Raw genomic sequence first — 11,657 nt, 5'->3', positions numbered from 1 at the left:
ATTACAACACCTAAGTATTTTCAAATATCTGGAAAGCCTTTACAATAAGGACAGTTATAAACAAGGCTTAGACAGTGAAGACTACAATAAATATCTAACTTTTTAATGCCCAGACACTGAAGCACCAACACCATCCAGGAAAACATGACCTCACAAAATGAAATAAATAAGGCACCAGGGACTAATCCTGGAGAAACAGAGATATGTGACCTTTCAGACAGAGAATTCAAAATAGCTGTGTTGAGGAAACCCAAAGAAATTGAAGATAACATAGTAAAAGAATTCAGAATTCTATCAGATAAGTTTAAAAAAGAGATGGAAATAATTAAAAGAATCAAGCAGAAATTCTAGATCTGAACAATTTAATTGGCAGACTGAAGAATGCATCAGAGGCTTTTTTTATTTGTTAAAAAAATTAAAATAATTTTTTGGGGTACATAGTACATGTATATTTATATGGTACATGAGATGTTTTGATACACGCATGCAATGTGAAATAAGCACATCATAGATAATGATATATCCATCCCCACAAGCATTTGTCCTTTGAATTATAAACAATCCAATTTCATTTTTTGTTGCAGAAAGTCAGGGACCCCGAATAGAGGGATGGGCTGGAGCTGCAGCAGAAGAACATAAATTGTGAAGATTTTTGGACATTTATCACTTCCCTAATAATACTCTTATAATTTCGTATGTCTGTCTTTACTTTAATCTCTTAATCCCATTATCTTCATAAGCAGAGAATGTACGTAGAAAAGAACCTATGTTGAAATATTGGGGACTGGTTCCTCTGAGAATTTTTAAAGTTATTTTAAAATACACAATTAAAATATTAATGATTATAGTCACCCTTTTGTGATATCAAATAGTACATCTTATTCATTCTTTGTATTCTTTTTGTGCCCATAAACCAATCCCACCTCGCCCCTAATCCCCCACTACTCTTCCCAGCTTCTGGTAGCCATCCATCTACTCACTATGTACATGAGTTAAATTGATTTGATTTTGATTGATTTGTCTTTCTGTGCCTGGCTTATTTCACTCAACATAATAATCTCCAATTCCACCCATGTTGTTGCAAATAACCAGACCTCATTTTTTTAATATGGCTGAATAGTACTCCATTATGTATATGTTCCACATTTTCTTTACCCATTCATCTGGTGATGGACACTTAGGTTGCTTCCAAATTTTATCTCTTCCAAACACAACAAACATAAGAGTGAGGATATCTCTTTGATATACTAATTTCCTTTCTTTGGGGTATATATCCAGCAGTGGGATTGCTAGATCATATGGTAGCTCATTTTTAAGTTTCTTGAGGAACCCCCAAACTATTCTTCATAGTGGCCGTATTAATTTACATTTCCACCAACAGTGTACGAGGGTTCCATTCAACTACTCAGTCTGTATCCAAAGGATTTGAAATCAGTATGTTGAAGAAATATCTGCACTCTCATTTTGGCAGCATTATTCACAATAGTAGCCAAGATATAAAATGAATGTAAGTGTTCAGCGGTGGATGAAGAAATAACAAAAATTGGTATATACACACAGCAGAATATTATCCAGCCTTAAAAAAGAAGAAAATCCTGCCCTACAATGGATGAATGGATAAAAGAAAATGTTATATACATACACAATGGGATACTATTCAACCTCACAAAAGGAAGAAATTCAATCACTTGTGACAACATGGATGGAATTGGAGAAGATTATACTAAGTAAAATAATCCAAACACAGGACAACAAATACCACATATTCTCACTTACATGTGGAATTTAAAACAATTGAATTTATAGAAGTAGAGAGTAGAATGTATGTGAGGGGGCAATGAGGAGATAATAAAGTATACAAAGCCTCCCCATTATATAAGAGGAATGAACTTGATTTCTTTGAGATCTACTGTACAAGAGGTTGAATATAGCTAATAATTGAGTACTGCACATTTCAATATTGATGAGAGTAACTCTCAAATATTCTCATCCCCTATATGTAATTTGCTTCTTTACTTCTGCTGCTTTCAGGACCCTCTCATTGTCCTTGGTTTTCGCTGTTTTGATAACATGTCTTGTTGTTCTCTTGCTTAGATTAAATGTTTCTGGAGACTTTTGACCTCCTTGATGTATTTGGATATTTATATTATTCTCTAGATTTGGAAAGTTTCTGCCATTATTTCTTATAATATGCTTTTTACCCATTTATCTCTCTCTTCTCTTTCTTAAAATTCCATAAAATTATTTTTTCTTTTGATGATGTCCCATAAATTCCGTAGGATTTCTTCTTTTTTATCTCTTCTGACTATATATTGTCAAATAACCTGTCTTTCAGTTCACAGATTCTCATTTCTGGTTGATCAATTCTGCTATCGATGGTGCCTATTGAATTTTTTATTTTATTTATTATATTCTTAAGCTACAGAATTTCCTTTGATTCGTAAATAATTTAAATCTACTAAATTTTTGTTACCCTGATTTTCTTGAATTGTTTCTCTGTGTTATCTGAAATTTCACCATTTTTTTCTTATAACAAAATTATTTTAAATTATTTTTCATGCAGTTCATATGTCTTCATCTCTTTGCAGGTCAGCTACTGAGATATTATTTTGTCTTTACTGTGTTATGTCTCCTTGGTTTCTATTTATTTATTTATTGAAATTGTATTTTATTTCAGTAGTTTTTAGGGAACAAGTGGTTTCTGGTTACATGGTTCAGTTCTTTAGTGGTGATTTCTGTGATTTTGGTGCACTCATCACCCGCCCGAGCAGTGTACACTGTACCCAATGTGTAGTCTTTTATCCCTCACCCTAACCCCACCCTTCACCCTGAGTCCTCAGAGTCCATTATATCATTTCTATGCCTTTGCATCTTTATAGCTTAATTCCCACTTATAAGGGAGAACATACGATATTTGGGGTTTTCCTTTCCTGAGTTACTTCACTTAGAATAATGGTCTCCAACTCCATCGAGGTTGCAGGAAATGCCATTATTTTATTCCTTTTTATGATTGAGTAGTATTCCATGGTGTATATATACCACATTTTCTTCATCTACTCGTTGGTTGATGGGCATTTAGGTCGGTTACACATTTTTGCAATTGTGAATTGTGCTGCTGTAAACGTGCATGTGCAAGTGTCTTTTTCATATAATGACTTGTTTTCCTTTGGGTAGATACCCAGTAGTGTGATCGCTGGATTGAATGGTATTTCTACTTTTAGTCCTTTAAGGAATCTGCATACTGTTTTCCATAGTGGTTGTACTAGTTTACCTTCCCACCAGCAGTGTAAAAGTGTTCCCCTTTCACTGCATCCATGTCAACTTCTATTATTTTTTATTTATTTAATTATGACCATTCTTGCAGGAGTAAGGCGATATCTCGTTGTGGTTTTAATTAGCAGTTTTCTGATACTTACTGATGTTGAGCATTTTTTATGTCTGTTAGCCATTTGTATATCCTCTTTTGAGAATTGTGTATTCATGTGTCCTTTGACCGCTTTTAATGAGATGATTTGTTTTATTACTGATTCGTTTGAGTTCTTTATAGGTTCTAGATATTAGTCCTTTGTTGGATGCATAGTTTGTGAATATTTTCTCCCACTCTGTGGGTTTTCTGTTTACTCTACCAATTATTTCTTTTGCCTGTACAGATGCTTTTTAGTTTAATTAGGTCCTATTCATTTATTTTTGTTTTTGTTGCATTTGCTTTCAGGTTCTTGGTCGTGAATTCTTTTCCTAAGCCAATGACTAGAAGAGATTTTCTGATGTTATCTTCTATAATTTTTATGGTTTCTGGTATTAGATTTAAGTCTTTAATCCTTCTTGAGTTGATTTTTCTATACAGTGAGAGATGAGGATCCATCTTTTCATTCTTGTACATGTGGCTTGCCAATAACCCCAGCACCATTTGTTGAATAGGTGTCCTTTCTCGATTTTATGTGTTTGTTTGCTTTGTTAAATATCAGTTGGCTGTCAGTATTTGGCATTATTTCTGGGTTTTCTATTATGTTCCACACTGGTCTATGTGAATATTTTTATACCAGTGCCATGCTGTTTTGTAAATATAGCCTTGTAGTATGGTTTTAAGTCAGGTAATGTTATGCCTCCAAATTTGTTCTTTTAGCTTAGTATTGCTTTGTCTGCGTGGGCTCTTTTTATGTTCCTTATAAATTTTAGATTTTTTTCCATTTCTGTGAAGAATAATGATGGTATTTTTATGGGAATTATATTGAATCTGTAATTTGCTTTTGGCAATATGGTCATTTTCACAATACTGATTCTACCCATCCATGAGCATGGGATGTGTTTCCATTTGTTTGTGTGATCTATGATCTTTTTCAGGAGTGTTTTGTAGTTCTCCTCATAGAAAATTTTTACATCCTTGCTTAACTATATTCCTAAGCATTTTATTTATTTTTTCAGGTGTTGTAAAAGGAATTGAGTTTTTGATTTGATTTTCAGCTTGGTAGTTGTTTGTGTACAGCAGTGCTACTGATTTGTATACATTGATATTGTATCCTGAAGCTTTACTAAATTTATTTATCAGATCTAGGAGATTTCTGGATGAGTCTTCAGGGTTTTCTAGGTATAAAATCAGATTATCAGGGAACATTTACAGTTTGACTTTCTCTTTATCAATTTGGATACCCTTTATTTCTTTCTCTTGTCTGATTGCTCTGGCTACTGCTTCCAGTACTATGTTGAATAGAAGTGGTAAAAGTGGATATACTTTTCTTGTTTCAGTTCTCTGGGGGAATGCTTTCAACTTTTTCCCACACATTATGATGTTGGCTGTGGGTTTGTCACAGATGATTTTTGTTATTTTGGGGTATGTTCCTTCTATGCCTATTTTGCTGGGGGCTTTAATCATAAAGGGATGCTGGATTTTTTCAAATGCTTTTTTTATATCTATTGAGATTATCACATTTTTTAAAAAATTCTGTTTATATGGTGTATCATATTTATTGATTTGTGTATGCTAAACCATCCATGCATCTCTGGTATAAAACCCACTTGGTCATGATATATTATCTTTTTGATATGCTGTTGCATTCAGTTAGCTAGAATTTTGTTGAGGATTTTTGCATTAGAGATTGTTCATCAGAGATATTGATCTGTAGTTTTTGTTGTTGTTGTTATATTCTTTCCTGGTTTTGATATTAGGATGATACTGGCTTCATCAAATGATTTATGGAGAGTTACCTCCTTCTCTATTTTTTGAGATAGTTTTAGTAGCACTGGTACCAATTCTTCTTTAAATGTCTGATATAGTTCAGCTGTGAATTCATCTGGTCTTGTACTTTTTTTAGTTAGTGTTTCAGTCTTGCTATTTGTTATTGGTCTGTTCAGAGTTTCTATTTCTTCTTGATTTAATCTACAAGGATTGTATATTTCCAGGAATTTATCTAGCTCCTCTAGATTTTCTGGTTTCTGTGTGTATAAGTGTTCGTAGTAACCTTGAATAATCTTCTGTATTTCTGTGGTGTTGGTTGTAATAACTCCCATTTTGTTTCTAATTAAGCTTTTTTGGATCTTCTGTCTTCCTTTCTTGGTTAATCTCACTAATGGTCTATAAATTTTGCTTAACTTTTCAAATAACCAGCTTTTTGTTTCATTTATCAGTTGTATTGTTTTGTTTCAATTTTATTTAGTTCTCTGATCTTTGTTATTTTTTTCTGCTTGGTTTGAGTTTTGTTTTTTATTTTTCTCTAGTTCCTTGAGATGTGACATTAGATTGTCTATTTTTGCTCTTTCAGACTTTTTGATGTAGGCATTTAATGCTATGAACTTTTATCTTAGCACTGCTTTTGCTGTATCCCAGAAGTTTGGATAAGTTGTGTCACTATTATCACTCAGTTCAAAGATTTTTTTAAATTTCCATCTTGATTTCATTGTTAACCCAAAGATCATTCAAGAGCAGAGTGTTCAGTGTGTATATGTTTGTATAGTTTTGACTGTTCCATTTGGAATTAATTTCCAGTTTTATTCCACTGTGGTCTGAGAGAATAATTGATATTATTTAAATTTTCTTAAATTTTTTAAGAGTCATTTTGTGGCCTATTATGAAACAGAAATTCAAATAAATTAAAGACTGTGTAAGCAAAAACTTAGTTGTATGTAAAAAAGCCCAGTTGCCCTTGAGGGAGAGAAAGGACTGGAGTCCTTTAAAATTAACTGCCTATTTTTCTCTCTGTGGCTAGTGAGCCTTATCTCTCTCTTTCCCAGGCATTGTGAAGACTCTGTTTCTCTAGCTGTGCAGCTGCAAGGTCACTAGACAGATAATCTCAAGTTGTAAAACATGCAGTTCCTTAAAAAGTAAGAAATAATGTAATGCATGTTTTAATTGAATAACTGTCTTTGTTTCTCACTTCTGTAATACACTTCCCCCTGCACAGATGGGAAATGGTTAAAACCACGAAATGGTTAAAAGGTACTTGACTCTTTGTTTGGGGCTCACTCCTTTGGATGTGAATCTGACTGGGTTGGTGCACCTAAACAATTAAATAATTCCTCTTCAACCCCTCGGTCTCTCTGATTCCTTAATTATTCTGCAGCAATTATATGGTCTGTTTTGGAGAACAGTTCGTGTGCTAATGAAAAGAATGTAAATTCTGCAGTTGTTGCATAGAATGTTCTGTAAATACATTTTAAGTCCATTTTTTCTAGGGTATAGTTTAGGTCCATTGTTTCTTGTTGACTTTCTGTCTTGATGATCTGTCTAGTACTATCTGTGGAGTATTGAAGTCCCCCACTATTATTGTGTTGCCATCTATTTTCTTATGTCTAGTAGTAATTGTTTTATAACTTTGGGAGCTCAGAGTGTTAGGTGCATATATATTTAGCTTTGTAATATTTTCTTGTTGGACTAATTCTTTTATCATTATATAATGTCCTTCTTTGTCTTCTTTTACTGTTGTTGCTTTAAGTCTGATTTTTTTGTGTGTCTATGCGATATAACAATAGCTACTCCTGCTTGCTTTTGGTTTTCATTTGCATGGAATATCATTTTCCACCCCTTTACATTAAGTTTGAGTCTTTATGTGTTAGTTAAGTCTCTTGAAGACAGCAGATACTTTGTTGGTAGATTTTTATCCATTTTGCCATTCTGTATATTTTAACTGGAGCATTTAGGCCATTTAAATTCAACATTTGTATTAAGATGTGTGGTACTGTTCTATTCATCATGTTAATTATTGCCTAAATATCTTTTTTTTTTGTAAATTGCGTTATTGTTTTACAGGCCCTGTGAAATTTGTGCTTTAAGGACATTCTGTTTTGCATATTTTGAGGTTTTGTTTCAAGGTTTAGAACTCCTTTTTCTTGCAGTGCTGGTTTGGTAGTGGTAAATTCTCTCAGCATTTGTTTGTCTGAAAAGGATTTATCTATCCATTTATGCAGCTTAGTATTCCTGGGTTAAAAAAATTTTTGGCTGGCAATTATTTTGTTTAAGTAGGCTAAAGATAGGACCCCAATCCCTTCTGGTTTATAAGGTTTCTGCTGAGAAATCAGCTGTTTATCTGATAGATTTTCTTTTATAGGTTACCTAATTCGTTTGTCTCACAACTCTTACAATTATTTTATTTATCTTTACTTTAGATAACCTGATGATTATGTGCCTTGGTGATCTTTTTGTGGTAAACTTCCCAGGAGTTCTTTGAGCTTCTTGTATTTGGATGTCTATATCTCCAGCAAGGCCAGGGAAGTTTTCCTGAATTATTCCCTCAAATAAGTTTTTCAAATGTTTAGATTTTTCTTTTTCTTCAGGAACATCAATTATTATTAGGTTTGGTTGTTTAACATAATCCCACGTTTCTTGGAGGCTTGTTAATTTTTTAAATTCTTTTTTCTTTGTCTTTCTCTGATTGGGTTAATTCAAAATCCTTATTATTGAGCTCTGTTTTTCTTTCCTCTACTTGTTCTAGTCTATTGTTGAAACTTTCCACTGCATTTTGTATTTCTCTGAGTGGGTCTTTTATTTCCAGAAGTTGTAATTGTTTTTTCTTTATGATATCCATTTATCTGAAAAATTTTTCATCCATATCTGTATTTTTAAAAATGTCTTTTGAGTTGTTTTTCACCTTTCTCTAGTATCTCCATGATTAGCTTAATAATCAACCTTCTGAATTCTTTATTTGGCAATCCAGAGATTTCTTTTTGGTTTTCGTTTATTGCTGGGGAGCTAGTGTGATTTTTGTGGTTGTTATAGAGCCCTGTTTTGTCATGTTGCCAGAATGACTTTTATGGTTCCTTCTCATTTGGGCAGACTATTACTTAAAATTGTTTTTGAATTTATTTTTTATTAGACAGTGTTTTTTACATTTAATTTTTTTCTTCTCTCTTAAGGATCAGACTTTAATGTTTGTTTTAGCTTAATTTTAATTCTTGGTGCTTGTAGTGGTGAAGACTCTGATGAGATCCTTAGTTATAGAAAGTCTTTGTGCACTGGCCTTCTCTGATGATGGTTGTAGTAGTAATATTCTTGGGGTGTGGGTGATTTCACTGTTTCTTATGGAGTTGGAATGGCAGGGATCCCTTGAAGCTTATCTTGTTTCCTTATGGTATACACTTTATGTGTTTATTTATTTTTTTCCTGGTGTTTTATTTACTGAGTTGATAATTCAGGCTTCAGATGAATAGGGGAGGTATCCCTGGGTAGGCACAGGTTGTGGCAAAGGCAGGTGGGTAGATGTAACACCCAAAGTTGGGCTGAGATCCCAGTCTTGATAAAGGTGGCTGGGGGAGCTCTCAATTAGATGAGCCAAGGTTTTATCAGGGTGAAGAACGAGAGCTACCTCAGCCCCCATGCCAGGTCAGCAGTAAAGCTGTTCACTTAACAGCTCTACTCCTGTCCTAGAGTTTCAGCTATTGAGATCACACAGGCATCTCATTTCATCTATAGGAATGTTGATGTTCCACATAGAGAGGAATTGTGACTCTGCCTCTCATGCAGGCCTGAATCTAAGGTGTGCCCTTCCTGTGGGGCTGCACTCACCTTGAATTTTTTTCAGAAAGGTTGTCTACAGGTGCCTCCAGGCTGCATTTCTGAGGGGAAAGCCCAAGCTGTGTCCGTGGCGGAGTGGAGGGGGTACCAAGGATCCTTTCTCCAAGGCTCTTCATGATCAAAGAGGCTGCCTCCCTGTTGGTGTACAGGTGCAGACTTCTCCTACTACACCCAGCACTGTAATTGTGTCTCTGCTATGAGAAACTACTCACCAGTGAAAAAATCTGAAACTCAAAGCCTGCTATTTTTCTTTTCTAGCAGGCTAGATTCTTTTTTCCCATGTGTGATCCCTTGCTGTAGTGCTCTTCCCCTTCCCCTAGGGATGGGGCTTCCTGAGAACCAGACTGCAGTGATTGTTATTGCTCTTCTGGTTCTAGCCACCCAGCAGGGCTACCAGGCTCTGGGTTGGTGTTGGAGAATGTCTGCAAAGAGTCCAGTGATGTGATCAGTCTTCAGGTCTCCCAGTCATTGATAACAGCATCTGCTCTGGTGGTGGTGACGGGAGTGATGGAGACTGTGAGAATCCTTGGTTTTAGATAGGTTTAGTGTGCTGGCTTTCTCAAATGCTGGTTATGCTAGCAGTTAAGTTGTCACATGGGCAGACTCGGAACCTCTGGTTAGCCAGGATGTTGCAGGCAGTGATATTAGCTATTGTTTTCTCCTTCCTGGGAGCAGTGTTATTCTGTCAGGGGTTGCTGTAATGGCCTGAGTTGGTTGGCCTCCCAACAGGAGGTGGCACTTTTAAAACAGCACCAGCAGCAGTAGTAGAAGGGGGATATAATCTTGCCCTACATTGGCAAGGAAGAGTACTCGGGTTTCTCGAATGATGGGTGGGGACATAAAGCTCCCAAGAATGTATGTCTTTTGTTTTCAGCTACCAGGGCAGGCAGAGAAATACTATTAGGTGGGGGCAGGGTTAGGAAGGTCTGGGCTCAGACTCTCCTTGGACAGGGCTTGCTATAGCCACTGTTCAGGATGGAAGGTGGTCCTTAGGCCGTTGGGATTATTTTCCATATGGGATTATGGCTGCCTCTGCTGTGCAGTATAGTTCACCAGGGAAGCGGGGGATAGCTGGTAGCGAAAGACCTCACCCAACTCCCATGTGGTTGGTGAGGCTGGTCTTGTTCCTGCAGTGCCCCACTAACAGCACCAATTTTAGGTACAGGCAGCTTGTGCACAGAACTCATACCTGTGCCAGGCCATTAGCTTTCCCACTGACAGAGCAAGCATATCTTTCAGGCCACACCCTCTCCCATCTGCCCACAATGCTAGTGGCTTCCACACTTATATCTGCAGCAGTTCCTGTTCACCCCCCAGATTCTGCCAAGGAACTTTGTGTCCAGTTGAAATTATCACAAAATTCAGCTGGAAACTTCTTTCATTCTGTGACCCCCCTCCCTAATTCCACTGGCTGCCTTCCCCGAGCGTCTTGTGAGAATTTAATTATGAATGGTTTCCTTGGGCTCCAGCTCGAGATTGGGAGTGCCTACAAGGCTCTTCCTGCTGCAGCTTTTACTTTTTTTTTTTTTTCTGAGATGGAGTTTCACTCTGTCACCCAGGCTGGAGTGCAATGGCGCAATCTCCACTCACTGCAACCTCTGTCTCCCGGGTTCAAGCAATTCTCCTGCCTCAGCCTCCCAAGTAGCTGGGATTACATGCATGCACCACCACACCCTGCTAATTTTGTATTTTTAGTAGAGACGGGGTTTCACCATGTTGGTCAGGCTGGTCTCAAACTCCTGACCTCAGATGATCTGCCCACCTCAGCCACTCAAAGTGCTGGGATTATAGGTGTGAGCCACCAGGCCCTGCCTGCTTTTACTTTTGTATTTTGCTCAGCTCCCTAAATCCGGTCTACTTCTAGATAAGGTTAGATTCTTTGCCCATGATCTGGATTTTCAGATTTCCTAGTGGGCATGTGTACATGGAGGCAGGATTTCCTCCTCTCACGCTTTGGGTACTCAGAGCTTTTTGCCTGTCTCATGGAGTTTGCAGCAGTATGTCACTACTTTCATAGGATCTGTAAACTTTTTTAGTTTTCCTGGTGTGTTCCTGTAATGGTTCTTGGAAAAGAAGTTCACAGTGTAAGTCAGAAACATTTATCATATCATAGTTTTTGCAGAACAGGATCCAGACATGGCTCACGTTTTTTCTTTATCTCAATGTTTCTCAGGAGGCTGGGGCTGTGGTCTCAACTGAAGCTTGACTGGTGCAGCATCTGCTTCTGCACTTATATATGAATTATTGGCAGGATTCAGTTTGGACTGATTGTCTCAGGCTGGAGCTCCTGTTGATTCTTTGTCATTAGGGCCTTTCCATTTAGCAGCTCCTAATAATTCAACTTGCTTCCCTAGTACACAGATTTTTTTCACTGAAACATTTAACAAACCAATGCAATGGGATCTGAATATCCAGCTGTGACTGTTGAGAACTGGCTAACACTGGTGAGTGTAGGCTTCAGCAGGAAGAACCATTAGCCACAGGGTGCTGTGCTTAGTATCCTTCCATTTTTCTACCTGGCTGTCAGCTTGTCAAGAGTCTCCTTGGTTTTTAAATATTCTTTTTCCCTTATGTTTAATGTCGGCACATTTTCTGGAGTATTCTCCTCTTGCAGACACTATGGTTCAGCTTTGTTGTGAAAAACAAAAACCTCTAT

Source organism: Pan paniscus, chromosome X (assembly GCF_029289425.2).
Source record: "Pan paniscus chromosome X, NHGRI_mPanPan1-v2.0_pri, whole genome shotgun sequence".
Lineage (NCBI taxonomy): Eukaryota > Metazoa > Chordata > Mammalia > Primates > Hominidae > Pan > Pan paniscus.
This window is presented reverse-complemented; position numbering follows the sequence as displayed.